This window comes from Acanthochromis polyacanthus, chromosome 10 (assembly GCF_021347895.1).
Source record: "Acanthochromis polyacanthus isolate Apoly-LR-REF ecotype Palm Island chromosome 10, KAUST_Apoly_ChrSc, whole genome shotgun sequence".
Classification (NCBI taxonomy): domain Eukaryota; kingdom Metazoa; phylum Chordata; class Actinopteri; family Pomacentridae; genus Acanthochromis; species Acanthochromis polyacanthus.
The window spans coordinates 26,517,467-26,543,309 of NC_067122.1; positions in this window are offsets into that span (position 1 = coordinate 26,517,467).

Here is a 25,843-nt window from a genome sequence, read left to right on the forward strand (position 1 = left end):
AAAAACCCCTCTCATTGTATTTTCCCTCTATTAGGCCCCAGATTCTGTTTGCTTGCACCTGTGGTGCCTCTGTTATCTTGTTTGCACTTAATCAGTTTTCTAAGACTAGAGCTCCTTTATTTGGGGATGTTTTGGTGAACCTTTGAGCTCTCCTGAGAGGTTGATACTGCTCCCTCTGAAAACACAACTCAGGAGAATACCAGCTGAAAATCAAAGCACTGTGCACAGAAATATAGGGGAAAAACAAGCGCATTGATTCTGTGTATGCGCCGTATGTGTGAGTGTGTCTATATGTTTGCAGCTGACAGGTAATGAGCACCAGTGAAGAGATTCAGAACAGAGTGATGACCTTGCTAGATAATTATTTTTCTTACTAATTTGTTATATTTCTTCCAGGCAAATCTCCCAATATCCCTCCTTTCGCCATTTCATTCTATGTACAAGCTTGAATTCTCACAATATGTTTGCTTAGAGCTTCCAAAGACTTGGGATTTAGTGAAGTTTGCTAAAATATGGTGCATAGTAAAGAGGGAGTCTCCGGACAAAAGGCAACTCAATCTTTCCAGCTCACAGATGCAAATAGATTCATACGGAAGAAACCTCATTGGTTCAGTCAGAAACAGTAGACAGAAATATTCTGATCATGTACCACTGGCGTAAAGTTATTTCTTTTCCTCTCCCTCTTTTCCAATGATCCACATCTCAACTGACCAGACTTGAGAGTCTGTGCAGACTCATAAGTGGTTAACTGAGGACTGCAGCGGATCACCAATCATTTAATGACACAGCATGAAACAACACAAGGACTTAATGTAATACCACAGTGCAATCCAATTTAATCATACCTGGGGGGTAATTGATGGGGCAGGCAGGGACACGGTGACGCAAGTAAGACTCAATAAAGAAAACAGAAGTACGAGATTTTGCAGCTAGTCACATAACAAAAAAGAAATCACAATTCTTAACAGCCTCATACACTTTACTGTAACCTTCTGCCCACACACGTACACATGTTTTCACCTACACGTAGCTCCGACTGCATGCAGCTGAAAAGAACAGAGAGCTGCAATAGAAATTCCTCCTCGGTTTAACTCTTTTTATCTGACGCAAACATATTGTATTCTGACCCAGCAATACTGAGACAGAGTGAGAAAGCAGAAGATGCCTTTTATTTGCCAAATTGTGCAGAGCTGAGCAGAGTGTGCACCCTGTGCCAAGCCAGAACTGGACCAGACTGGACTGGATTCCCTCTTGGAGTGTCGCAGTGATTCCACATGCATTGTTTGGGAGAGAAGAAATGGATGCAGACAGGTAGGATGCTGGCAGCGCATGCTTTAGGCAGCACAGGGAGGATTCTTTTTCTGAACTCAGCAATTCCCGACGCAACGTGGAAACAAACTTTGTTCCAGCCCAACACAAAGGAGCTTTCCTTCTGTCAGCATAATTCTCTTTGTAGGGTCTGAAATAGCCCTTGAATGGATACACACACACACGCGGTGAAATTCTATCGTTCTATCCAGCACACGTCTGTGCTCGTGTGTCATTGTAAGTTTGCCCACAGTGTGATTGGGAGATATGTCGCAGAAAATGAAACTGCATTCTCAACTGACAAACAGAAACATTCATGGGGATCCTGCTCCTTGGACAGAGAAGAAACATTAAAGGCTCAGGGAGGTGATGGAGGGGATGATTGAGGAATTTACGGGATTTTTCAGTGGGCACCTGTCTGAACTCTCCCAGTAGTGAGCAGAATAAAACATTATCCAAAGCGGTTGATTTAATGATTTGAAAACTATCTGTTAAGAATCCTAATTAAGGCAACAAATCTTGAATTTGAATGTCAAAAGTGAACTTTTTAACGCATTAATCCTGTGAACTATAGAAGGTGATTTTTAAAAATTCATCAAAATTAGGCCATTCATCTGAGACAGAAACTGTAGAAACACAAAAATAAATCACCACATTTTCAACTTTCAGATGATCCTTGAAATACTTATCATTGATGTATTGATTTGTTGAGAAACTTTGTTGAAGCTTAATATTGTGATATTTCATCAAAATAAATAAAATGTCTTATTTTAAAAAGTCCCCCCAAATAACCCATTTGCTCAAACCACCTTCTATAAATGAATGAATGAATGAATAAATAAATAAATAAATATGCAACTATGAAGCCATTAGTGACTCACCCAAAACCAATAGTCACATGATGGAAATCAGTGAGCTTTTGGCAGACAGGAGACAAAAATGAAAGATGTGCATTGCAAAATATCTACATTAAACATGTGGAGTCCAGCTTTTATTTATTTATTTATTTATTTATGTTGTTATTTATGTATTATTATTATTATCATCATCATCATGATCATCATCATCATCATCATCATCATTGTTTTATTTTTTGCAGTGCTGGCAACACAAGTGGATGATTAGACAAATATTTTACATGTTCATTTCAAGTTTTATCAATTTTATGAAACCAGTTGTTAAAGAAAATAACTTTTTTATGATTTATGGCTATATAATCTTTTTACCACAGTTCTGACATCTCTCTACTTCTTGGCAGGTTTGAGATGCTTCCATATAAAGCAGAACTTTATATCGCGGTTAAATATGAACCCGTAGTGGGTAAAAATGGGACAGAATAATAATAACAATCATAAAAACACTCAGAAATTGCTTGAGGTTTAGAGATTTCAATTTCTATTTATTGCTACATCAAAATTCTTCCATTAAGTTGTGCTATTCCAGTGACCTTTTTTTTTTATATTTTTTTATTAGGATTACAAAACTTTAACCTGATGCTGCTAGCAAATGTTTCATTAAAAGTGTCATTGTGATGCACTGAGCAGGTATTTCAGTCAGTCAGTGTCAGTGTTGGGCCCACAAAATGATATTACAATCCCCAGAGCCAAACACTAGCATGGCTGAAAATGCAAAGTAGCTTATACATCTTTAAACACTTTCTTTATCTTGTTTATGTGTTTGTTTTTCAGTAAGTATCTCCTCTATATACCATTTACCCACATTATCTGTTTAAAATGATGAGTATCTCTCAGTTCTTTGAAAGTAAAGGGCATCAGAAACACAAACTCACAAGGGACTACAGACGCCAGGGCATCGACTTTTGAAAAGTGGATTCTTTCAAGCACTGATCCAAATGAAACGAAACAATAGAGATTCTATCACGAGGACGTTGGCAAATTCGGTGCATTTGTTGCTTTTAGTGGCTCATGTCAACTGTTTTATGCAGATATCCCTGCAAGTAATTGAACCAAGTGAGCTGTCATATTTTATTCACAATAAGGCAACACTGGCTGTTTTTGTTTTGTTGTTTTGAATGAATATGCTACAAACTATGTCTCAAGATATCCAGAGAATTGAAGTGTCTGCATGCATTTATCAAGTTTGTCAAAACTTGCCACAGCACTCCACATGCTTAGTTTCCTTGGTGTTTCTCGCTGAGCTACAATGTCACCCTGATAAATTAATTGTCTGCATTTCTTATGCAGAGACAGAGAGAGGAGGAGAAGTGGATGAGTACATTGAACAGTAGGGGACAGTAATTGAATTCCAGAGTTATTGATTTAGTCAGAGTATCACTACGGGAGACCTACGGCCAAGATAAGTTGCCTGTAAAACTCTGATTAGCATTTACTGTAATAGCAGGCTATTTGCAATTATGTTTTGGTTTCTCTGACTGTCTTTTTGTTATTTTTACCTGCTCTCCTTTATTTCAGTGTGTTTTGCTGCTCCTTTCTACCAAAATAATGTACAGTAAGTACCTCCTCTCACTCCTCTGCCTCCCACCTCTCGTTCTCCAGCTGCCCTTTGTCTTGACACCTCACAGAACCTCTCTGCTCTCCCACCATGTGCGTCCAATTCCCTCTGCACTCCTTGAGGGTATCCCATATACATATACTGTATATGGCACGCGCATTTCTTCCCAGCAGCAGTAAAGTCATGTTTTTCTCCCTGGGCCTCAAGCCAAAGGCCAGGACTGGTATTTTACAACGAGCAGAGTGAGCTGAACTGCAAGGATGGCACTTTCCCACCTCAGTCCCTGGTCTCCCCACCACTCCCCTTCAGCCCCTGGGGATCTGTGTAGATAAGGATTGAACATCTCCGGATGCCACTTTGCATAAATGTTTAATAGCAGGGAAAACATTAGCATCAGTAATTAAAGCAGTAATTTAAGCCTAGACGCCATCAACAGGCAAGCTACTTCCACGCTGGAATAACACCACTGGAACACAGTAATTAGCTTTGCTTTGATTGGACGGGAGACTGGGTTCAGAGAGGATGTGCTTGTGTGTACATGTGTGTGCATGCACTTTTGCAAATCTGCATGCACTTTACAAAAGAAGACATACTTTTTGTGTTTGCCTACTTTCTGTGCAGGAGTTTTGAAAACTGCCAATGGTTGCACTGAAGTCACGATTGATTTGCCGCTCTTTGCATGATTTTACTCCAAAATCGATCGCATGCGGATGTGTACCGCTGCCCGTGCATGTTTGCTGAGTGTCATTTGACATCGGCTTGGACAGAGTTAAACACTGGCGAGAGGAGGTCAAATATTATCCAGGACTTCCCTAAGGAAGCTGGTGTTGTCCTATGCCATCATCCATGTTCTGTGAGCCTTTCCCTCTCTAATTCCCCCTAAACTCCAGACTCTAACCTTTCTATCTGTCTTGGACCTCTGGGACAGTACCCTGCATTCTTTTTCATTAAAGTGCTATGATAGCAATATGGCTGTGAGGAGGGATGATATGTTTTGCTTTTTTCCACTGGCATCAAAAATCGTTAACAGTGCAAGGAGGTCACTCTGGCTTGTATCTGGCTTTTAATGGCTCCTTAAAGCTAGGCCCCAGGGATGGGTGTACACAGACGTGCGTATACACACACACAAAAAACTGCAGGGTGTCTGAAACCAAGCCAAGACCTTGCTCTCATCTCCACTCTCTCTTTACTTCACTCTTTTTTTTTTGCTCATTCTCCCCCTTCTCTGGCCAAATAGCTGCAGCCTTTGATGTATTGCAAAAGACTATTGCAGGAGCATCAGCGTTATTCTATGATTCTAACTCATCCTTGGCTCTGGTTGAATCTGCAGTCATGGTTGTTTCTGTCTCTGCTCCCTTCAGTCTTGTCATTCCAAAGCATGAATTGGTTCCATTTAAGGTATATTTCTATCAGGCCACTGGCAGAATATTTTGCTCAACAGAGTTGAAGTCATGACCCCCATGACCTTTCCAGAAAGAGCAGTTTGCACTTGCGGTGGCACCCTGCTGCTTCTTCTCAGTATGCTGATGGAGTTTCTGTGCAGTTTAATTAAGCGTATTGAGTTTGCATCAGTGGCAGGATGTTATATGGCCAGCTGGATGCACACACACCCAAGCAAACGTGCACACGCGGTCACATACACACATTCCCGTGCTGCCGTGCACACTCCTATCCATCCCAGCTGACAGCTTGTTAATTGCCAGGGGGTTAACTGGAAGTGGTGGTGTAATTGCATCAGAGTTTTAATTTACCCCGGCCTCTTATTTATTTACCTATCCGTAGATTTTAAAACAGCATTAATCGTCCCAGTGCGCCGCTACAAAGTGAGGATCGACAGGCTGGGTGTAAGTTCAGATTTGGTCCAGATAACCTGTAGAACGTTCAGTTAGATGTTGCAAGAAGAAAGTAGCTGCATTGCCATGAAATCTAACAGTGGGCTGCGTGTTTTTTTGAGGCAAGATATTTAAAGCATATTCGGGGAAAAGAAGATAATTGTGTCACTATGATGTTCTTTAAGGATTCAGGGTCTTCTCTTCCTGAACTGCTACAGTGTTTTATAATCTATGGCAGTGATGAATGACTAGCCTCCGCATAGCTGTCTTATTATCAATGCTTTGTGCAGCTAGACTATTCTGAAAAATACTGAATATTGCAGCTTATGAGGCCTTGATGCTTGAATGCGTGGCATTTTATGACTGCATTGACTTTTTTTTTTTTTTACCTGACGTTTTTTTTTTTTTCCCACTTATGACCTCGGGGAAACAGCAAAGCAGGAAGGCCTTGGTAATCAAATTTATTTGACAGAGAAGCAACTTAAAAGCTCTGCTGCAGACTAGCCTTTAGTTCAAGGCCTTGAGAGAGAAAGGGGGAGAGACACTCAAATACCTATGAAACACACTGTAGAAAAATGTCATATCCTTGATCTATCCGACCATGGCGGCTTTGAAAAATGACTAGATTAATTGGAAAATTATAAAATCTGTTTAAGTTGGGACTTCTTTTTGATGTTGAAGGGTGTCCTTTTATCTCTCTCTCTCTGCGTGTGTGTGTGTGTGTGTGTGTGTGTGTGTGTGTGTGTGTGTGTGTGTGTGTGTGTGTGTGTGTGTGTGTGTGTGTGTGTGTGTGTGTGAGCTCTGTGTGCTCGCTCACATTGTAAACCAGAGTGACACAGGGTGAAGAAGGTTGGGAAATGGGATAAATTCCCAGAAGCAATCCACATCTGCAGCTTGAAGCCGCCTTTATCTATCCGACTCCCTACCACCACCACCCCCCCCCCAAACACACAAACACATACACTCTTGCTCCTTCACTCACTCCTATGAGCCCATCCATCCATCTCCTTGACATGATTGTTCCTCTCTTGTTACTTTATGTTCTAATCCATCAGCTCTGAGTAAAACGGCAATTACACCCAGCCATCGATGCAGCCAGCAGACAGAGTCAGAATTACGGCATGGTGCATTACTGCAAATTGCTATTAAAGTTCCTTTTTTCTACTATGGCAAGGAGCACAAGTGGAGAGTAATGGACACTCATAACAAGGCGCATCATTAGGATGGATTTTGTCATCTCATGGTTTTAATTGCAGCCAGCAAATTCTCCATACATGCAAGGGACTCTTAGTTTGAGTTGTGGTTTTCCTCTCGCTGCCCACTTTGCTCTTGGAGTCAGAGTTCCCCCGACCTTGCTGCTTGGGCTGACTTTTATCACTACTTCCTCATTTTCTTTCCTCTGCTTCATCATTTTAACCGCATATTTCCTTGTCAGCCAACACCAGCTGGAACGCAGCATTGCTTATTTACAAGTGGATTGTTCGTGATCTCATCCGGACTAATGCACGCTAAAAGGTGAAACTGCACGATGAAATATGGCTTTTATTCCTGATACATGGAACCCTGCAAGAACAGTACCGAATTCAATTACTTAATGAGCAACACAATAACCCCACGAGCATCATGCGTAGACGGGGAAAGACGGAGTAGCTGATGGAGGAAGAAGAAAAAAAAGAGAGCGATCGTGGATAGATGGAGGGAAAGGTGAAGTGATGAGTGGTGTCCTATAAGCCAGTGCTTGAGGAGATGGATGGTGTGTGTGTGTGTGTGTGTGTGTGTGGGTGGAGTTGTCCTTGGTGTGGTGCTGATTGTGTATGAGGTGGTGCTCAGCAGGACAGATGGTGCTAGTGGGCAGATGAGTGAATAATGATGTTTCACCACAGTGCAGTAATTACCTGCTCCTAGGCCCTCTCTGCAGTCCGCACGGCCGCATGCGTGCGTGCATATGGATGCTTGCACACACAAATTTATGAATGCCCTCATGAATCTCCGCATACGGCATGTGCACATAGCCATACACACATAAATACTAACATATGCACTACTGACAAGTGCTGTTCTTCCACTCTCAGGATTTATCGAGTGACATACCTCGTACAGCAATGCAACACTCAGCTATACACTCAGTGACGTGAAGATGTGAGAGAGCTCTAACCATTTGAATTAGGCCGAGTCTATGCACCTGCAGGCATGTGCGCCGCACTAAAATATAAGAAAATATAAGTGCACAGTGATTTTATACCTCAAAGTGCTATAAAATGTTGGAGTACTTACCGAATCTCGCAGTTGAGATTTGCTATCTGGAAACATAATCTGTATTGCAGACGTGTAAATCACACTCCTATTGTAAACCACACTCTTTACACTCTTGGGGCCGACATAACATTACCCAAAACTGACAGAGGGGATTTTTTTTCTGTGTTTACGATATGGAGACTCAATTAGCTTGATGCCATTTCTGCTTTTAATCAAGTCCAATTGTGATAAATCTTAATAGAAACTTTTAGGGTTTTGGCTTGGTGCCCAGTCAGCCACAACTGACAATGTTTGCTGGTTTTGAATTGAGTGATGGACTGCACTTACTGACTCCTACTACATCCCCATTTCTAAAAAAAGTAAGTAAAAGCTGAGATGATTTACAAAATATAATAAAAAAATAACACAAAGACAAGACATCACATTTTGAAACGGGAACATTTCTTGGTTTTGATCATTTTGAATTTGATACAAGCGACACGTTCTAAAATGAATGAATAAATAATAAATCAGATTAAACGCAAATGGGTCAGTAACAGGAGTGCTTTCAGATAAGCTGAGTGTTTATATAGTAGAGATGGGCAGAGGTTCACCACTCTGTGAAAGCCCACTTAGTTTAACATATAAAGAATAACATTTCTCAATGTAAAATTACAAAGAATTATGAGATTTCTCATCTCCGCTGCATTTTATCATCATAAATCTACAGAAATCTCTTGTTTGAAAATGATAAGACCTCAAACCATCATTGGATGATCTTCAAACCACAGTGCATGAAAAGCGGACATGATTGCTGTAGAGGAAGTTGCTGCATGGGCTCAGGAATCTGTAAGGAAACAATTGTCAGTGAACACAATACCCGGCTGCATCAACAAGTGCAAGTTAAAACTACTGCAATGTAAAGAAAAGAACTCATATAAACAAGATCCAGAAACACTGCTGTGTTTCCTGGCCCTGAACTTATTTCAGATGGACTGAGGTGAAGTGGAAAACTGTCCTGTGGTTTGTTTTCGGCACACGGTTCAAAAGCCAGTATCCATGATGGGACTGGGGCGCATTAGTATACATGGCATGGGCAACTAGCACATCTGTGACGACACCGTTGATGCTTCGGAACAAAATATAGAGACAACTTCTATTTCAGAAGTCCTTGCTTATTTCAAAAAGACAGAATCAAATCATATTCCGACAGTAAAAGAGTCTGACTGCGATTCTGGCCGGTCTGCAGTCCAGAACTGTCCCTCGCTGAAAACATTTAGTTTAACAAACAAACAAGAAACAAGACAAAGAAGGTCCCGAAGTGCTACACAGATGAATCCATGCATCAAGCCAGAATGGTGAAACATTTTGCTTTCAACACTACAGCCATTAGTCTCCTCAGTTTCCAAATGCTTAGTGTTGTTAAAAGAAGAGCTGATGCAACACAGTGGTAAAGATGACCCCATCTAATCCCTTTTGAAAAGTGCATCAAATTCAAAATGAACATATACTTTTCAAAAAACAACTAATTCTCTCAGTTTTGACTTCCAATATGGCATCTTGGAAATATTTTCTAATTAGTAAAGGCTTTAAATGACATTCAAATCATTGTGTTCCATTTTTATATACATTTTAAAAAGCATCTCAACCTTTACAGAAACAGTAAAGGTTGGGATGATTGGCTGAGAGAGATTAAAGTACATTTAGATGTTTAATGCATGTTTAACATGTGTCAGTGCATTTTTGCCCTGTGAACTTTGACTCACATAGAGTCAGTGTATGCATTTCAAATTACATGCATTGCAAACATTAAAACCCAAGGACACAACATGTCCAGTGTCCTACATATCCTATGAGGGGAATTTCTACTCAGCAGTGCTGTAAAAAATGACTTCTTTTCATGTCCAATTGCTTTCATTAGTAGCGGCAGGCTGAAGTTTTCAGCATGAGTACATTTCTCTCATCAGAGATCAATAAAGTTTATCTTTGTTTAAAAAAAACTGTTTTAGGAAGCCACATTGCCCGGCTTATTTAGTGTTGTTTAGCAAATTAGACAAAGATAGTGACTTTCTGGTGAATACAGTGAACATTTGCTGCATGTACTTTTGTCAGACGTTCATGGAGCACAAATACGGAGCAGTAAGGAAATTTGCATTTATCCATCAGCCAAAAACACACATCCAAATGAGTTACAATGTTGTATGTCTGCCAGATCATATATATGTATGCATGTACAGATTCTCTTGCGAGTAAAGAAAATCTGATATTGATATTTTGGTCAATATTCTTTAAATATATACTAACTTATATACAGAGTGTGCGTTAGTTATATTGAGAAAGGGAAAATATAATTTAACTGTACAGCAATGTATTTCACACTCCTACTGTGAAGATACTTCTTGACTCTGCACCGCCATTTTCTCCATGTTCTGCAGATGTAGTATTATAAGCAGTGTATTCAGGGCTGCTCTTCTAACAAACAGTGTGATGACAGCATTGTTGAATTACCCCAACCATCTTCTTCTGCATTCAAAACCCAACATTTCATATCACAGCATATCAAATTATAGGGTGTCCCTAAAGTCTAGACACATAGGAAATCTCATTAACTTTATATTTTTTGCCTCCACAGATTAAATATGACTTTGTTGAAAGAAAAGAGTTAAACTGGTACTTCTCAGTGGACATGAAGCACGGGTAAATCGAAAGATAGGGTTAGGGAAGCGATTTTTGGGGGCTAGCATGAATCTTTGCCATGACCAATTCTTTAGTTTTGGCTGATACATTTGGTCATCCAAAATGGGGTTTGTCCATGACACTGCCCATTTCTTGAAACTTTTTAACCATGTTCACCACCATGGAAAAGCCAAGTGGAATCCTCCTTGGATAAAGTGCTTTAAATTCATGTTATCTTTCCATATGGCCATCCTTCACATCCACTGAGAAGTACCACTTCAACTCTTTCTTCTTTTGACAAAGCCATATTTAATCTGTGGAGGTAATAACAATTACAGTTAATGAGATTTACTATGTATTAGGGACACCCTGTACATGTGCCAAAACTAATAAATCTGTGCTAGGCCAACACTGGACAATAATATTGACCTTCGGATACATTGATTTGGCTCTAATCACTTTGTAATCCAGTTCTGTTGAGGTTGATTCATATATAGTCATCACTGAGTGAAGGTTTGAAGTTACGCAGGAGAAAAGACACACACACACACACACACACACACACACACACACACACACACACACACAGAGGCTGGAGCTGGCTGGCCAGTTTATGGCAGGACTACCAAACAGACTTTCTTGAGCTGCCGGATTCATTTTGAAAAACTCCCAGTGTTTCAGATGTCCATTCGTGCCCTGCTACTCAATACTGCCAGCCCTCTCCACCCCATGTTCTAACCTGGGTACAGATGAGCTGGGATTGTTGTTTCAACAAGGATTTATTCATTTTTGTACTTACTTTCTGGGACACAACTAAATATTGCTGCTGCCCCAATAAATGAGGTCTAACAGCACCGTCGGTAAAGACACACACATACAGAGCAGGAGGGATATTTACCTAAATGATTAATGCGCCACCATTTAAACTTCACAAAACAGTTTTCAAGAGGCAATAAAGTGTGTTAGACCACCACGAGTCACACAGAATAGCAACCATCATGATAAGTTTTTTTAAACAGCAGCCTGTCAGACACCTTTTTTCAGATGCAAATTAATTCTGTCCTTGGGATATAGAATTATTGTAAAATGATAAAATAGGCTTGTATTCACACTGTCAAATTGTTTACCCTGCAGTGTTGGCTGCACTAATGGCTGCTTGTGGCTACTTTTATTTTGTCCGTATTTTCTTTCAGCAAAAATTCAGCTGGCTGTCAGCTCATTTGCATAGAGCTGGGGTTATTGGTGTGACTTGACACACTTGGGATTAGTTGGCATCTTTTGACACATGTACCACTGTTAAAATAAATATAACAATAAAATATTTATTTCACAGCATTGACAAAAAAAAAAAAACTAGTGTATTGTGAAAAAGGATCTTTAAAAGTTTGCTTCCAGTTTTAGTTTCATCTGACTTTTTTTTTATTATCAATCCTCTGGGTTTTGAAAAAAGAAAAAGCATACACATTATCAGACACTAGCTGACTGACTTTTATTGTTGATAAAATATTTAAGGTGGTTGCCGCAGCAGTGAGGCGCCATTATGCAGAATTTTTTAAATAAATCTCTTTGTTGAGCTGGAGTTACCCCTTAATCCAAATCTTTACTGATTCTGCCTTGTTCACATAAGTTTGATCCAGCAGTATGATGCCTGGCATCAGTTGTTAAATAGTGGATAATATCTCTGCTCTTTAAGGAGCACTGGGGCCGTTGTAGAAAAGTAGCACAGAAAAGCCAATAACAGCAACAGCATTGGGTGTTTTAGCCATAACCTAGAACAAACAAACTTTTTTTTTTTTTGTGGTTGGGCAATTTATGAATTCCATTTTAGTTTCTTAGCACAACACGAAACATCCATTTGCCAGTAAAGTCCCTTTGAGACGTGCTCATTTACGTTAAACTAAAGATTTCACCTCGTAACATTTCTGTATCGCTTTTGGTATGTAAAGTCTAAATTGCACATGGTTGCATTAAACCAATTAAACCACAAGTTACATACTTTGAATCGTGCAAAGTCATTTAGGGAAGGCTTTTTCCACACATCAGCTCCAATATTGTCCCTAAAAATCACAGAAAAGGGTCAAAAGACACCATTTACATACCCAAAAAATAATTATTTCACATTTAGAACAAATGGAAACGTCTATAAATATTCAAATTCATTGCGATGACTGGTCAGATTAATGGGACTCTATCTTGGTTTTGACAACATAAAAGAAGCTAAAATTAGTAATAAGTTCCTTACACCTGTTTGTATGAGTTTTACCTCTGAGTTTATCATCAAACAGCAGCAGGATCCACATGATTATATATAAATAGACAAAGCAAGAAAACAACAGCAGTTACTTCACTGAGAATGAAGTAGTTACTAATAATTACTGTCTTGTGTTCCTATGCCTTCACCAGTCAATCAAGTTGCAGTTTAAATCCACATCTGTCGAGAGCTCACCTTTGATCTTTTGGATGTAAAATGTCACTTCATCATTTTATTAGAATTTGTGAGAGATTCTTTCATAATTAGCATATGGATTTGTTACTTTTAGACAAAGACGTGTTTTGTGTGTTCATGGTGACCTTTGGTTTTTGACCAGTAAATATAAATCAGTAAGACCAAGTGGACAACTGTGGCAGACGTAGGTAAATTCCCTTGGAACTTTTGTGATGTTAAATCCACAAGAATGAATGGACACTCGGTCACAGTGACCTTGACCTTTAACTTTTCACCACCTAATCTAATCAAAATCTTAAGTCCAAGACAATATTTGTGCAAAATCTGAACAAATTCCTCCCAGGAATTCAGGAGAAATTAGTTTCATGAGAATGCAAACACAAGCACAGATAGACAACCCAAAAACATAATGAACATGATGTACAGTGCCTTGTGAAAGTATTCAGCCCCCTTGAACTTTTCAACCTTTCGCCACATTTCAGGCTTCAAACATAAAGATATAAAATTTCAATTTTTTGTCAAGAATCAACAACAATTGGGACACAATCGTGAAGTGGAATGAAATTTATTGGATAGTTTATACTTTAACAAATAAAAAACTGAAAAGTGGGGTGTGCAATATTATTCGGCCCCTTTACTTTCAGTGCAGCAAACTCACTCCAGAAGTTCAGTGAGGATCTCTGAATGATCCAATGTTGTCCTAAATGACTGATGATGATAAATAGAATCCACCTGTGTGTAATCAAGTCTCCGTATAAATGCACCTGCTCTGTGATAGTCTCAGGGTTCTGTTTAAAGTGCAGAGAGCATCATGAAGACCAAGGAACACACCAGGCAGGTCCCAGATACTGTTGTGGAGAAGTTTAAAGCCGGATTTGGATACAAAAAGATTTCCCAAGCTTTAAACATCTCAAGGAGCACTGTGCAAGCAATCATATTGAAATGGAGGGAGTATCAGACCACTGCAAATCTACCAAGACCCGGCCGTCCCTCTAAACTTTCACCTCGAACAAGGAGAAGACTGATCAGAGATGCAGCCAAGAGGCCCATGATCACTCTGGATGAACTGCAGAGATCTACAGCTGAGGTGGGAGAGTCTGTCCATAGGACAACAATCAGTCGTACACTGCACAAATCTGGCCTTTATGGAAGAGTGGCAAAAAGAAAGCCATTTCTCAAAGATATCCATAAAAAGTCTCGTTTAAAGTTTGCCACAAGCCACCTGGGAGACACACCAAACATGTGGAAGAAGGTGCTCTGGTCAGATGAAACCAAAATCCAACTTTTTGGCCACAATGCAAAACGATATGTTTGGCGTAAAAGCAACACAGCTCATCACCCTGAACACACCATCCCCACTGTCAAACATGGTGGTGGCAGCCTCATGGTTTGGGCCTGCTTTTCTTCAGCAGGGACAGGGAAGATGGTTAAAATTGATGGGAAGATGAATGGAGCCAAATACAGGAGCATTCTGGAAGAAAACCTGTTGGAGTCTGCAAAAGACCTGAGACTGGGACGGAGATTTATCTTCCAACAGGACAATGATCCAAAACATAAAGCCAAATCTACAATGGAATGGTTCACAAATAAACGTATCCAGGTGTTAGAATGGCCAAGTCAAAGTCCAGACCTGAATCCAATGGAGAATCTGTGGGCAGAGTTGAAGACTGCTGTTCACAAATGCTCTCCATCCAACCTCACTGAGCTGGAGCTGTTTTGCAAGGAAGAATGGGCAAGAATTTCAGTCTCTCGACGTGCAAAACTGATAGAGACATACCCCAAGCGACTTGCAGCTGTAATTGCAGCAAAAGGTGGCGCTACAAAGTATTAATGCAAGGGAGCCGAATAATATTGCACGCCCCACTTTTCAGGTTTTTATTTGTTAAAAAAGTTTAAAATATCCAATAAATTTCGTTCCACTTCACGATTGTGTCCCACTTGTTGTTGATTCTTGACAAAAAATTAAAATTTTATATCTTTATGTTTGAAGCCTGAAATGTGGCGAAAGGTTGAAAAGTTCAAGGGGGCCGAATACTTTCACAAGGCACTGTATATGGCCTGCAGGGGTATGCAAGCAAAAGCTGCTATTAATCATAGCATCACAATAGCACACTTTTAGAAACAGTACTATATTACATTTTATTCGCATTGGTACTGAGATAACAACAGTATATTATTAATAGAAGCAATATTTCCTTGTGATTTCCTTCATAGCATGGACAGCTTGTGTGTGTGCAGCGCCCTGCTTACATTCCCTGCAGGCGTAGCCTCATGGGGGCACCGTATCTTTTTCTTTAATCTCTTATAAGAACACTGCAGCTTTAATGGCGACAAAACAACAGGCGCCCACTGATTGTCCACAAAGTGGATGCACAAAGCACAGCAAGGCATTATTTCGCTTACAGCCCACAATCAGGGTGAGCTCACAGACACGACAAACAAGGCTTGTCTGTAATAGAGGTTTCACCTACGCACGACGAGGGAGCCAACGCATCCAATTTGGCAAAGCAGCAGACTTGTTCAAAGGATTCAAAGGGCAACAGGTTAGCAATTGTGATAGAAAATGCACTTACATCATGCCCTTAACATAAATGAAACAAGTGTGCTATATGTTGTCACAAGCAAACTGTTTTCACCTTCAGCAATCAAGGGCAACTGGTTTTGTGTTTTTAGTTAACTTACCAGTCTGGCAAAAATAGATAGATAGATAGATAGATAGATAGATAGATAGATAGATAGATAGATAGATAGATAGAACACTAATTACAAGTGATCAACTGAATTCCTGCAAAGCGAGTGAAAGTGGATAAAAAACAATATGCACAGAAGTACTGCTCTCACTTATCCTTGCAAGGATTTAACGTTTTCTAAAACAGCAATGTGACATGTGAAGGCTAACAGACAGGACTGTGTAAAGAGCTGCTATTAATTAGTTTGTCCTGATCTGGTCAGATATGAAAATGTACAAACACACTGTGGTACAATGAATCATTCCTGTTGTTTTCTTCTTTTCACTGTCTTGCAATAAAATTGTAGGAATCTTTTCTGTTCTTTTTCTTCTTTAACAAATAAGAAAACCCACAAATTAAAGTTGCATGCTGTCTGTTATTATATTACTTTCCCTGATGTTTGAGGTTTTTAATGTGGTATCTTTTCACTGTCATTAGTATTCGTGTCAAAGTCGTAATAGCAGCACAAATCACATGCCTCCATCCCTCTCAGCACTCAGGAGCTTTTTAAAGTCCTGAAGCTCCGATTTTTGATTTTAAAAGCCAAGGTTTTCCTGTTTTGATTGATTCCCGCAGTTTTATTCAACCTCATTTCCATCAGACACCTATTTTCTGTAAGACACACAAAGTTATTGTCTAGCTATGAGACATAGCTGACGATTTAGATCTTCCTCTGGAGTTAGTGGCGAGAAAACCGAGTGCAGTGGTTGCAAAGAGAATAGGTGAATGCAAATACAAATCAAACATAATACCACAGTTTATCATGATATTATCCTTACAGTTTATTGTAGGAGTCAAAATCAGAATTCAAATTTATATTTGAATGCTTTCTTAGATTTTTGTGAGCATGTGATTTATGACCTGTATACTGTATCATGTCACTCTTTGAATATGGTGATGTAAATGCAACTACAGCATCAAATAGCAGAACTGGTTAGTCTTCCTGCACACATCAATTAGGAGCAGGTTTCCAGAACCATGCACGACTTCATTAAATTAAGGTTCACATCTACAGTATATGAGGCAGTGTATCACTTGCAGGTCACCAGTTAGCTATTCTATATTCCGCAGCTGTCGTCCCCAGGTCCAGACAGCAACCACTTCATCAAAATCAGCTGCTGGATAGTCACACAAATTACCCACAGGAACCTACTACAGAGCTTGTAATAGCAATCAATTTTACTGCTATCACAGCCGATGTCATGTGCGGTAAACACTGCTGTGCATAGCTTATGCTAATGACCGAGAGCAGGAGGAGGGGGCGTGAGAGAGCCGGTCCTCAGATGATAACATCCTGTATTGTGGTTGGTTAAGTGATGAACACTGGTGGAAGGCACCAAATGAATTTGCCCTTGGAAGACAATGGTGGACTCCACATGGGTGACTATAGATCATACAAGAATTATGTTGCAATGCTCGCAGACCTCAAGGATTTTTTCTTAAAAACATCTTAAAGCATGGTGGAAGTTGTTAACAATTTAGTACACCTTTGTGGATTTCTAACAATAGCTGTAATTGCCACAATGTGCTATGTGCATCCTAAGAAAACTGTTGTTTTTAAAATCTCTCATCATTATGATTAAGTAGTACTGCAATCTCACATCATTAATGAGATCTCTTGCTCTTTGCAAGTTTGTTGGCTGTAAAAAGAAAAAAATGTAATAGGATTTTGAATCTGAGCCAGTTGAGGCTTTGGGTATGCAAAGAAGAAAGATAAAATGAAAACAAGGCTTTGTGTCTCTCCCAAGATTTTTGGAAAAGAGAAAATGAAATCAGCTGTCAGGATCTTTGTGATTAGGCTTAAATAGGGATGAAGCAATGTGCAACTGTGAGCCTGCCGAGGCAATGACCTGTCAACAAGCTAGGCTGCAGAGCATGGCTACATCCTCCTCTCATCCTCCCCCTCCTCCCTCCCCGTCTCCTCTCGCTCTCAGGGGGGATGTATCCTCATCTCAAAGGCCACTGTGTCACTCACTCACACATGCTATTTTCAGATGGAAGCAAAGTTGCAAACTTGTTCCTCCCTGTGATTTCCACCTCTTTTCATCTTAGCTTTCTTATCCCCCGTAGGCTATGTAAGTGTTGGAAGACTTGTTGCAGATATACCATACTCTCTCGTCAACACAACAGACTCAACTTATATCTCCTAGGAGCATCACAGAAAGCTCCCTGGAAGATACCTCAAAGCAGCGTTGCCTATGTAGCTGCTGAGCTATTGAGTGGGGCTTGAGCAAAGAGGTGTACCGGATAAAAGTGAATGTACCACCTGCATTTAAGGCAAAAAGCCTTAGCAGTGTAAAATGCACCCACTTTTGACAGTAGTCTTGCAGCCAACTGTGCCTAAATACAAGTGTATAAATTCAGCTTACCTCAGCCACTTGCTGCAATGATAAAGGAAAGATGAACAAAAGCTGTAACTATTCTACCATTCATTTGTTTTGTAGAGTGTTTTTGATTGAAGGAAACACAGACATACACACTAACAGGTGCACGAGAAAGTAGAGAGTGGAGGGATGAAAGGTGGAATAGGTGTGTGTCTAAGTGTGTGTCTGTGCTTCTTCCTGGACTGATCTGTACCTAAAGTGGCAGGTCTGATCTTCTAAAGGTCATCTGTGACATCAGGACTCGGCTGTTTTGGGTTTGATGCCTATTGGTGCTGATAGCTGCACCACTGGTGAAAAACTCGGTCCTCTCTCTCTCTCTCTCTCTCTCTTTCTCTTCCACTTTCTTTTTTTTTCCTCTTCCTGGACTGCACTCACGGAAACAAGGACATGAGCATATGCATAAGCGAGCCTCAGGTATTTAGTGTGTCTGCAAAGGTCAGTCTCCCTCATTCACTGTTTTTACTGCTGACCTGTGGGAGTGTGCGATAAAAGCTTTCATGATGTCCCGCCATGCAGGGGGGAAATGTGTATGTGTTTGTGATTATGGCTGTGTATGTGCCATTCCAACTGCCTTCACCGGAACAAGAGTTGGGGGAAGGACAAGTCAGGACAAAGTCAAAACAACAAGCACTCTTTCCCTAATACGACACTGCAGCTATTCATTAGCTATGGGTGACACTTTTACTGTCTTCAACTTGGAAAATACATTTATTAGTGAGGCGGCATATCTAGCCTAGCTGGTATTTTGTTACAAATATGGAACATTTGGAGAATGTGTGGCCTAAAGTTCCTCTTTGAGTATTGATTAAACCTCCCAAAAATATCTAACTGTGTTAAAATTACATATTTAGGATTTTTTAAAAATGAAAATAGTCTTTTCTGACCTTAAAATGGCCTTTATGTCTACACTGCTTCTTGCTTTAGAAACTGCAGATCTTTGAAATCAACGCCTCTCTCTGGATGCACCCTTCCCCTTCATTGTCGCTTGAGCACTCCAGCTCACCTACAACAGTACTCACAGTAGAGTGATACGACATTTTAATTTTGGAGTAATTTAGCCATACATGTTTGCATCAAAAACAGATTCTGAAGACGAATAATTATTCAGAAAACCCACAGACTTACAAGATTGGTTCTTGGTTCTGACTCTCCAAATATTGTAGTTTCAAGGTAGAAATGCTCAGCATATAAGAAGCACCATATGGGCATTTAACAAGGTAAAAAAAACAACAACTTGATTTTCAGGAGGGGAGGGGCATTAATGTGTTAAGAAGAAATCTGAAAATTGTGTCACTGCAGATTGCCATTGATAACTGGGTTAAATTGTAGCAGTAATGAGTGCAATTACATATTAACATAGACCATATAACAATGTTCACTAAATGTACTGAAGCAATTAACTGTGCTACTTAAGTTGACTGAAAAGACAAGAGTAATTGCTGTATATTATTTGAGCCATTTATGGACACGTCTTTATCATGATAATTGTTTATCATGGCAAGACAGCTTGCCATGGACCATGGCATTAATGTCTGAGTATATGTGAGGTTTTAGAGTCATCTGACATGTTCTCCCTGACAGAAGCAGAGGCCTGTGCACTGAACTGCAGCCTTGGTGCACTTGCAGAGCTTTCTACAATGAAGAAAGCTACCATAAGAGATGCACACATATGAGATGACTTTGGTGCTTACGGCAACATCATCTACTGGGTCAATTGATGGATGCATGATTGTATTTCTGGCTAATTATTTCAATCCAATAGCACATATACCAAAACCAGATATACCTGAAAACTTTTAGATGACTATTTGAGTGCTACAACCTTCATTTCTTTATAAATACTATAGTCTATAAACTATAACTATATAAAAACGCTTCATTTTGCTGAGGCAAAGGTACAGGCTGTTTTTAGTGCTGTTTTTCTTGTAAGAGGATTACGCACAAGGCAGCAAAGTAAGAAGTTCTTTTGAACTGTAAATTCACCTTGTTTATTAGTTTTCACTCTAACTTGATGTGCTAGAAAATAAAAGGTCAAGGAAAACTTTTTCCTTTATCCTGTCTGCCAGACAGAACATCAGCATCAGAGTGACTCAGTCGACTTTAGCTAGCAGTATTGCAAATGCCAAATTCACACTTTTACAAGTTACACTTTTGGAGCAGGTATTCTGTTATCTGTAGGGAAATACTTTTTATTGGAGGTTTTCCAGGCATGTCCAACTGGGAGGAGACCCAGGGGCAGACCCAGAACTCACTGGAGGGATTACATATCCAATCTGGTTTGGGAATGCCTTGGGATCCCCCTGAGGAATCAGAAAAGGTTGCTGGGGAGAAGGTTGGCTGCAATGCCCTACTTAGCCCGCTGCCACCGTGACTTGACTTTATATAACAGGAAGAAAATGGATAGATGGTAGTGAAATGCATTTTAATAGCAGCTCTCCTGTCACCGTGTGGCGATAGCCAAAGTAAAAGGAATTGTATGGAATATATTGAGATAGTGTGCATTCACCTGACCTCCACGCCCATCCGCCCATCTGCATTCCAGCCAGTAAAATGGTTGTTTTTTTGCGCGCTGAGAGAGCCGGCCCTTGGACTTCCTCATATCAGCCAGCCTCCAAGACAGTATGGCGGAGAGTTCCAAAGTCCACAGCACGGAAACCTACGTGCCTTATGAGATCAAACTTCAGGCGAGGAATGAGTTTGGATCGATGGTCGGTAGTGGGTAATCACAGACAACTTGTTCGGGATTGCGTGGGGAGACCAACACCATACACCATCTGTCACTGACTCTCCGCCATACTGTCTTGGAGGCTGGCTGATATGAGGAAGTCCAAGGGCCGGCTCTCTCAGCGCGCAAAAAAACAACCATTTTACTGGCTGGAATGCAGATGGGCGGATGGGCGTGGAGGTCAGGTGAATGCACACTATCTCAATATATTCCATACAATTCCTTTTACTTTGGCTATCGCCACAACCGTTGTGTGCTAGTAATAATCCTCCATTTCTACCAGTCATAATTCCGTTACATTTGTCAATGAGGTGGCACCAAGGCATTGGAATCACCAAGGACTTCGCTCAAAGAATTTTGAGTTTTTAAATTTTATTTTCAGGGCTCCAGAGTATCAGTTGAATGAGATAAGGAAGTTTGACCAGCTGGTGGAGGCCTTTTGAGAAATAGCAGCCTTGGTGCCTCACACCGAGTTGTTGATTTCCCAATATCTAATTTTATTCTTAATATATTGAACAAAGTTTGCCTAATTTGGAGCTTTTTTCTCAATATTAACACTTGTCATGATATTTTGAGCTCTGTCACCCCACTTATATTCTCTTTTTAGCGGAAAGCTCTTCTTTAATAGTAATTCTAATTTCAGTACTTGAACAATGTAAAGCTGATGTAAATGCAACACCATACTTACAGCATGTTTTTTTTTTTTTAATTTTTTAATTCAGAATCTTCCAACATTTCCATTAATGGTAGATTTTTTTATCTATAAAATCCATACAATGTTTTATTCATGGTAGCTGAAAAGCCATCTCCAACTATGAACTAAAAATGTTATCTATGTAATGAAATTATGTATTTAGAATTTCTTTCCCTGAAAGCATTCCCTTTATTCCTTAAAAAGAATAAAAAGTGTAGCTTTAATTATATTCTCACTTCCTGTATAATGTGTGGATCTATCGTCCCTCCTTCTCCATCTACCTCTCCCCAGTCACTGCCGCTCCAGCACACCAGCTCACCTTTGCTCAAAACAATTTAAATCTACTCCGGTTAGCACAATGACACGTAATATTGGAGTAAATCCGTCACACGTGTTGGAACTGGAAACCAACTTTGAAGAATAATTACATGGAAAATTTCATCTCAAATGTTCACAAGTTTGGTTCCTTATTGCTCTACCAAGGAAGGTGGTGGAGTTATGTAATGATCGCCATTAGTTTGTCTGTCTGTCTGTTTGTCTGTCTGTTTGTGCATCTGTTTGTCTGTCCTGCTGCACTGATGGAATTAGCATAGTATACTAAATTTATGGTGTGAGGGCCGCATGATAAATTTAGCTGTTCTGGTTTATTCCATGCTAACAGGCTCTAGCTGATACTATGTGAACTCTATTATTCACTGAATCTGTCACACGTGAGGATATGATTTAGTGTGCAGTGTTAGTCATGCTTGCTAGTGTGGTGAGGGCAATAAGAGGAAGATGAGAGAAAGACCAACTATGGCCCCCAGAGGAACTGCACACCAGGAAGTACTATCTGAGAAACCAGCAATGTTGTGGGAAGAACTGATAATAAGGCAGACGGACTCGTTACTGAGACTAGAAAGAGGCGTGCTTGCAGTAATTGAAATAATCCAATTAATCAAATAAACAAGGACTGGGACTGCTAGGGGAAGAAGAAAAGATATTAGCGATCAAACAAAAATAACTAAAACCAGTGAGGACAATATTAATAGTTTATTAGTTACAGCTACATAGTCCTTAGTACATTTAACACAACACTGGTAGAGCTAAGAAATGTGAGCTTGGGCCTCTTACAGAGAGGCAGACTATACTGAGGTGTGCCCCCAGGGGTGCTACCGCTAACCCAACTCAGCTGCGGCACAGCAAGCCTCACAGAATGGTACAATCTACTGTTGTGTCCCAGTGTGGTTTACTCAGTTGCATATGGTGGAGGAACTTCACCAGGGGTGCCCAGCCTCCCCACTATATGGCAGCGTTCTTCACTGAAAAATAAATGAATTATCAGGCAAAATAACACAAACAATTGATAAAGAATCAACTGAAGTGCAACAGCTAACTAAACAAAACAACAAGGAGCAAAGTGGCTAAGCAGCAGCAGATGAACATATAAAAGGAGGACAAGATTAGCTATGCTCACCATGCAAAAATGGTCTTTCTTCTATTATAACCCTACTCATCACCTCTGGTATGGGACATTAGAAGATCCAGATTATGAAAAAATCTATTTTTATTGTGTTAGTTTTTAATGTCTTAAAAACTTGGATGTATAAAATAAAAGCTGTAAGAATATGAAGATGCCAGATAGCGTTCTAGTTTTAAAAGCCAGTCCAAATTTTCAAAGTAGCAACTGTGGAACCAATGGAGTTCAATATTTTCATAATCGTGTCTCATCACTTCTGTTTAAAATGCGAAGGTGCCTCTAGTCCACCAGGTGTGTTTCCCTTCCAGAGCTTCTTCTGCAAACTCTAAAATGTTTCAGCCACAAGAAAATCAGACTAAATGCAAGAGTGAACACAAGAATCTCCATGCACTCCCAGCATCTGAGGAATTCAAAACCAAGAAGATTATTTTTGATGACAATGTGTGACTTAACACTTGGAAAATCTGTAGTGTTACCAGCTAATGTAGATAGCGTTACCATCAGCTTTGATCAAATGCCCAAATGTCAGAGCTCCGTGGAAACTAGTAGTGATAGAAAGCCCAGGTCTCATTCATTTACATCTGTGGCAATTGCCATGGTCAGTTGTTTTGCTGTGTCAGTCACAGACGCAGAGAGAGTTTTCTTCCTGAAGGGGGTGTGGACAACAACAACTCAGCTGCATTTAAACATGACTAAAACCAGCTTTGTACAGTTATGGTAAAATCAGCCATCTTTTCAACACTATAAGCAAAAAAAATGTAGTCTAGCCAAAACAGAAATAAAAAGCTTGACGTTAGGCCTGCAGGTGTCTCATATAGTCTGTCTTTGATTAGGAAATGGGCCATGGAGAAGGGCCTGGTTGGGTTTTCCTAAAATTATGCATTTTAAGCTATTCACCTACACTAGGGAGGTATTCCTCACCACACAACAGTAACCACAAAAAGGAAATGGAAAGAGAAAGTGCTGTTTCTGGTGTGTTCAGTCATTTTTTTTTTCTCTAATGGCAGATGGGCAGAAGGCCTTTAGAGGGGATGTGCAACCATATGAAAATGTTTCCCTTTTGTAAGCCTAAAGTACCCCCGCTCCCGGTACACACAACATTTGTTCTGTGTATTTCAACAAACAGCAGCATGCCGCTCAGTCAAATTAAGGTGAAAGGCAGAGTGGTGAAGTTAAGGACCTTCTGTTAATGTTGAGAAGCTTTTTTCCCCTCTCTGGGCCCCATAATCGCAGAATGCTCTAATGTTATGTGCACAGACAGAATGGAGAGTCTGGACTTCAGCATCACAGCTGTAAGAATTACCCAGGATGCACAATCCTCTGGAGTGACTTTTACCCTGAACCTCAGAAGTTTCCAGCTGCTGAGAGGCTTATTACTCTTTGTTTTGTCCTCTTTGTGCTTTTCCTGAGAATGATGAAATTTGGAGACATTTTTGCTTAACATTCATAAACTATGATGTAGGGACTGCCACCACCCACTTTCAAGAAAGCTGTGTACCCCCCCCCCCCCCCACACACACACACACACACACACACACACACACATAGTCTATCTCCCTTTCCCTCCCTGTCTTCTTGTGTCGTGATGAAGGCTCTGTCACTCTATCCTTATTACCAGAAGAGAGGTCAGTGCAAGTTCACCCTTACATCACTCAGACTCTGATAGCGGCAGCACTCTCTGCTAAGGGAGAAAAAGGAACAGATGTATGGAGAGAGGGAACGAGAGGAGGAGAGAAATGATTCTAGTTTATGTGGGGGCTATATCCATCCAAGCAGCCCTGTCTCCCACTGCAAGCCATTGTTGGTGTGAACTGAAGGAGTCAGTCAACCAGCTGAGTCTTGTCTGTGTTGGCCTGCCATTTAGTGAGATGTGGAGGTGCAGAAGACGACAGGAGCAGCACAGCACATATCACAGGGAGAGGTTTGGGCCTGTGTATGTCTGTGTCCAGAATACCAAATGAAAAAGAAAAAAAAACAACACCCACAATAAGAAAGGTAGCAGAGAACAGAGGAAGAAGGATCTCCCATATGCTTTTATAGGAGACCATACGATTTGTTGTTACCCAAACATAAGACAGCTTTGATTTCCTCGGAACTGGATATGGGGAGCCATATTTTTCCACTTACCTTTTCAAGTGTTTGTTTGAAGAGTGGGTATTGAAATTCTTCCTCTGCTGCACTATTTTCAGCACACCTGGAGGGCATCCAGCACTGCTGCTGAACATATGTAAGCTGCTAACCGAGTTTCCCATGCTTCCGTTTTTCACTTTCCACTTTTGATCAATCACTCCTCTATTCAGCACGACCTCTATTTTGAGCTTGTATTTCCTCCCTCTCTCCAGGACCATGCTCTCTATCCCTCTTTACTTTTGACTTCTTTCCCCTTAAGTTACTTTGCTTCTCTGCCACCCTTTCACACCCTGTAGGAGACGGGCATCTCCGCTGAGATACCTGGGCTTAGGTCTCTTTCTCGATTCTTTTATCTCCCCAGGTAACCACACCTTCTCCTCCTTCCTCTCCTCTGTTCTCCTCCTCCTGTTCTGTTCTTTTGAAAGGCATAAGTCACAAAGAGAGTCACAGTGCAGCGCAGAGGTCCTCAGCTTGCCTGAAGAGAAATGCAGGATGGGGAAAGGCCAAACTTTGTTTTATTATTGACATAATCCTAAAAGCTTGCGCCTGTGAAGCCAGATCAATTTTCTGCACCTTATCCTATTATTAAAAGCTGGCCTGAGGGCTAAGGAGACCTGATCTTACACGGAGAAACAGAACGAGAGAAAAACATGCAGGAAGACATATGGAGACACACAAACACCCACCCTCTCTACAGCCAGCTCTGGCTGATAAAACATGTATCTAGTATGAATTTGATTTTCCAATACTGTC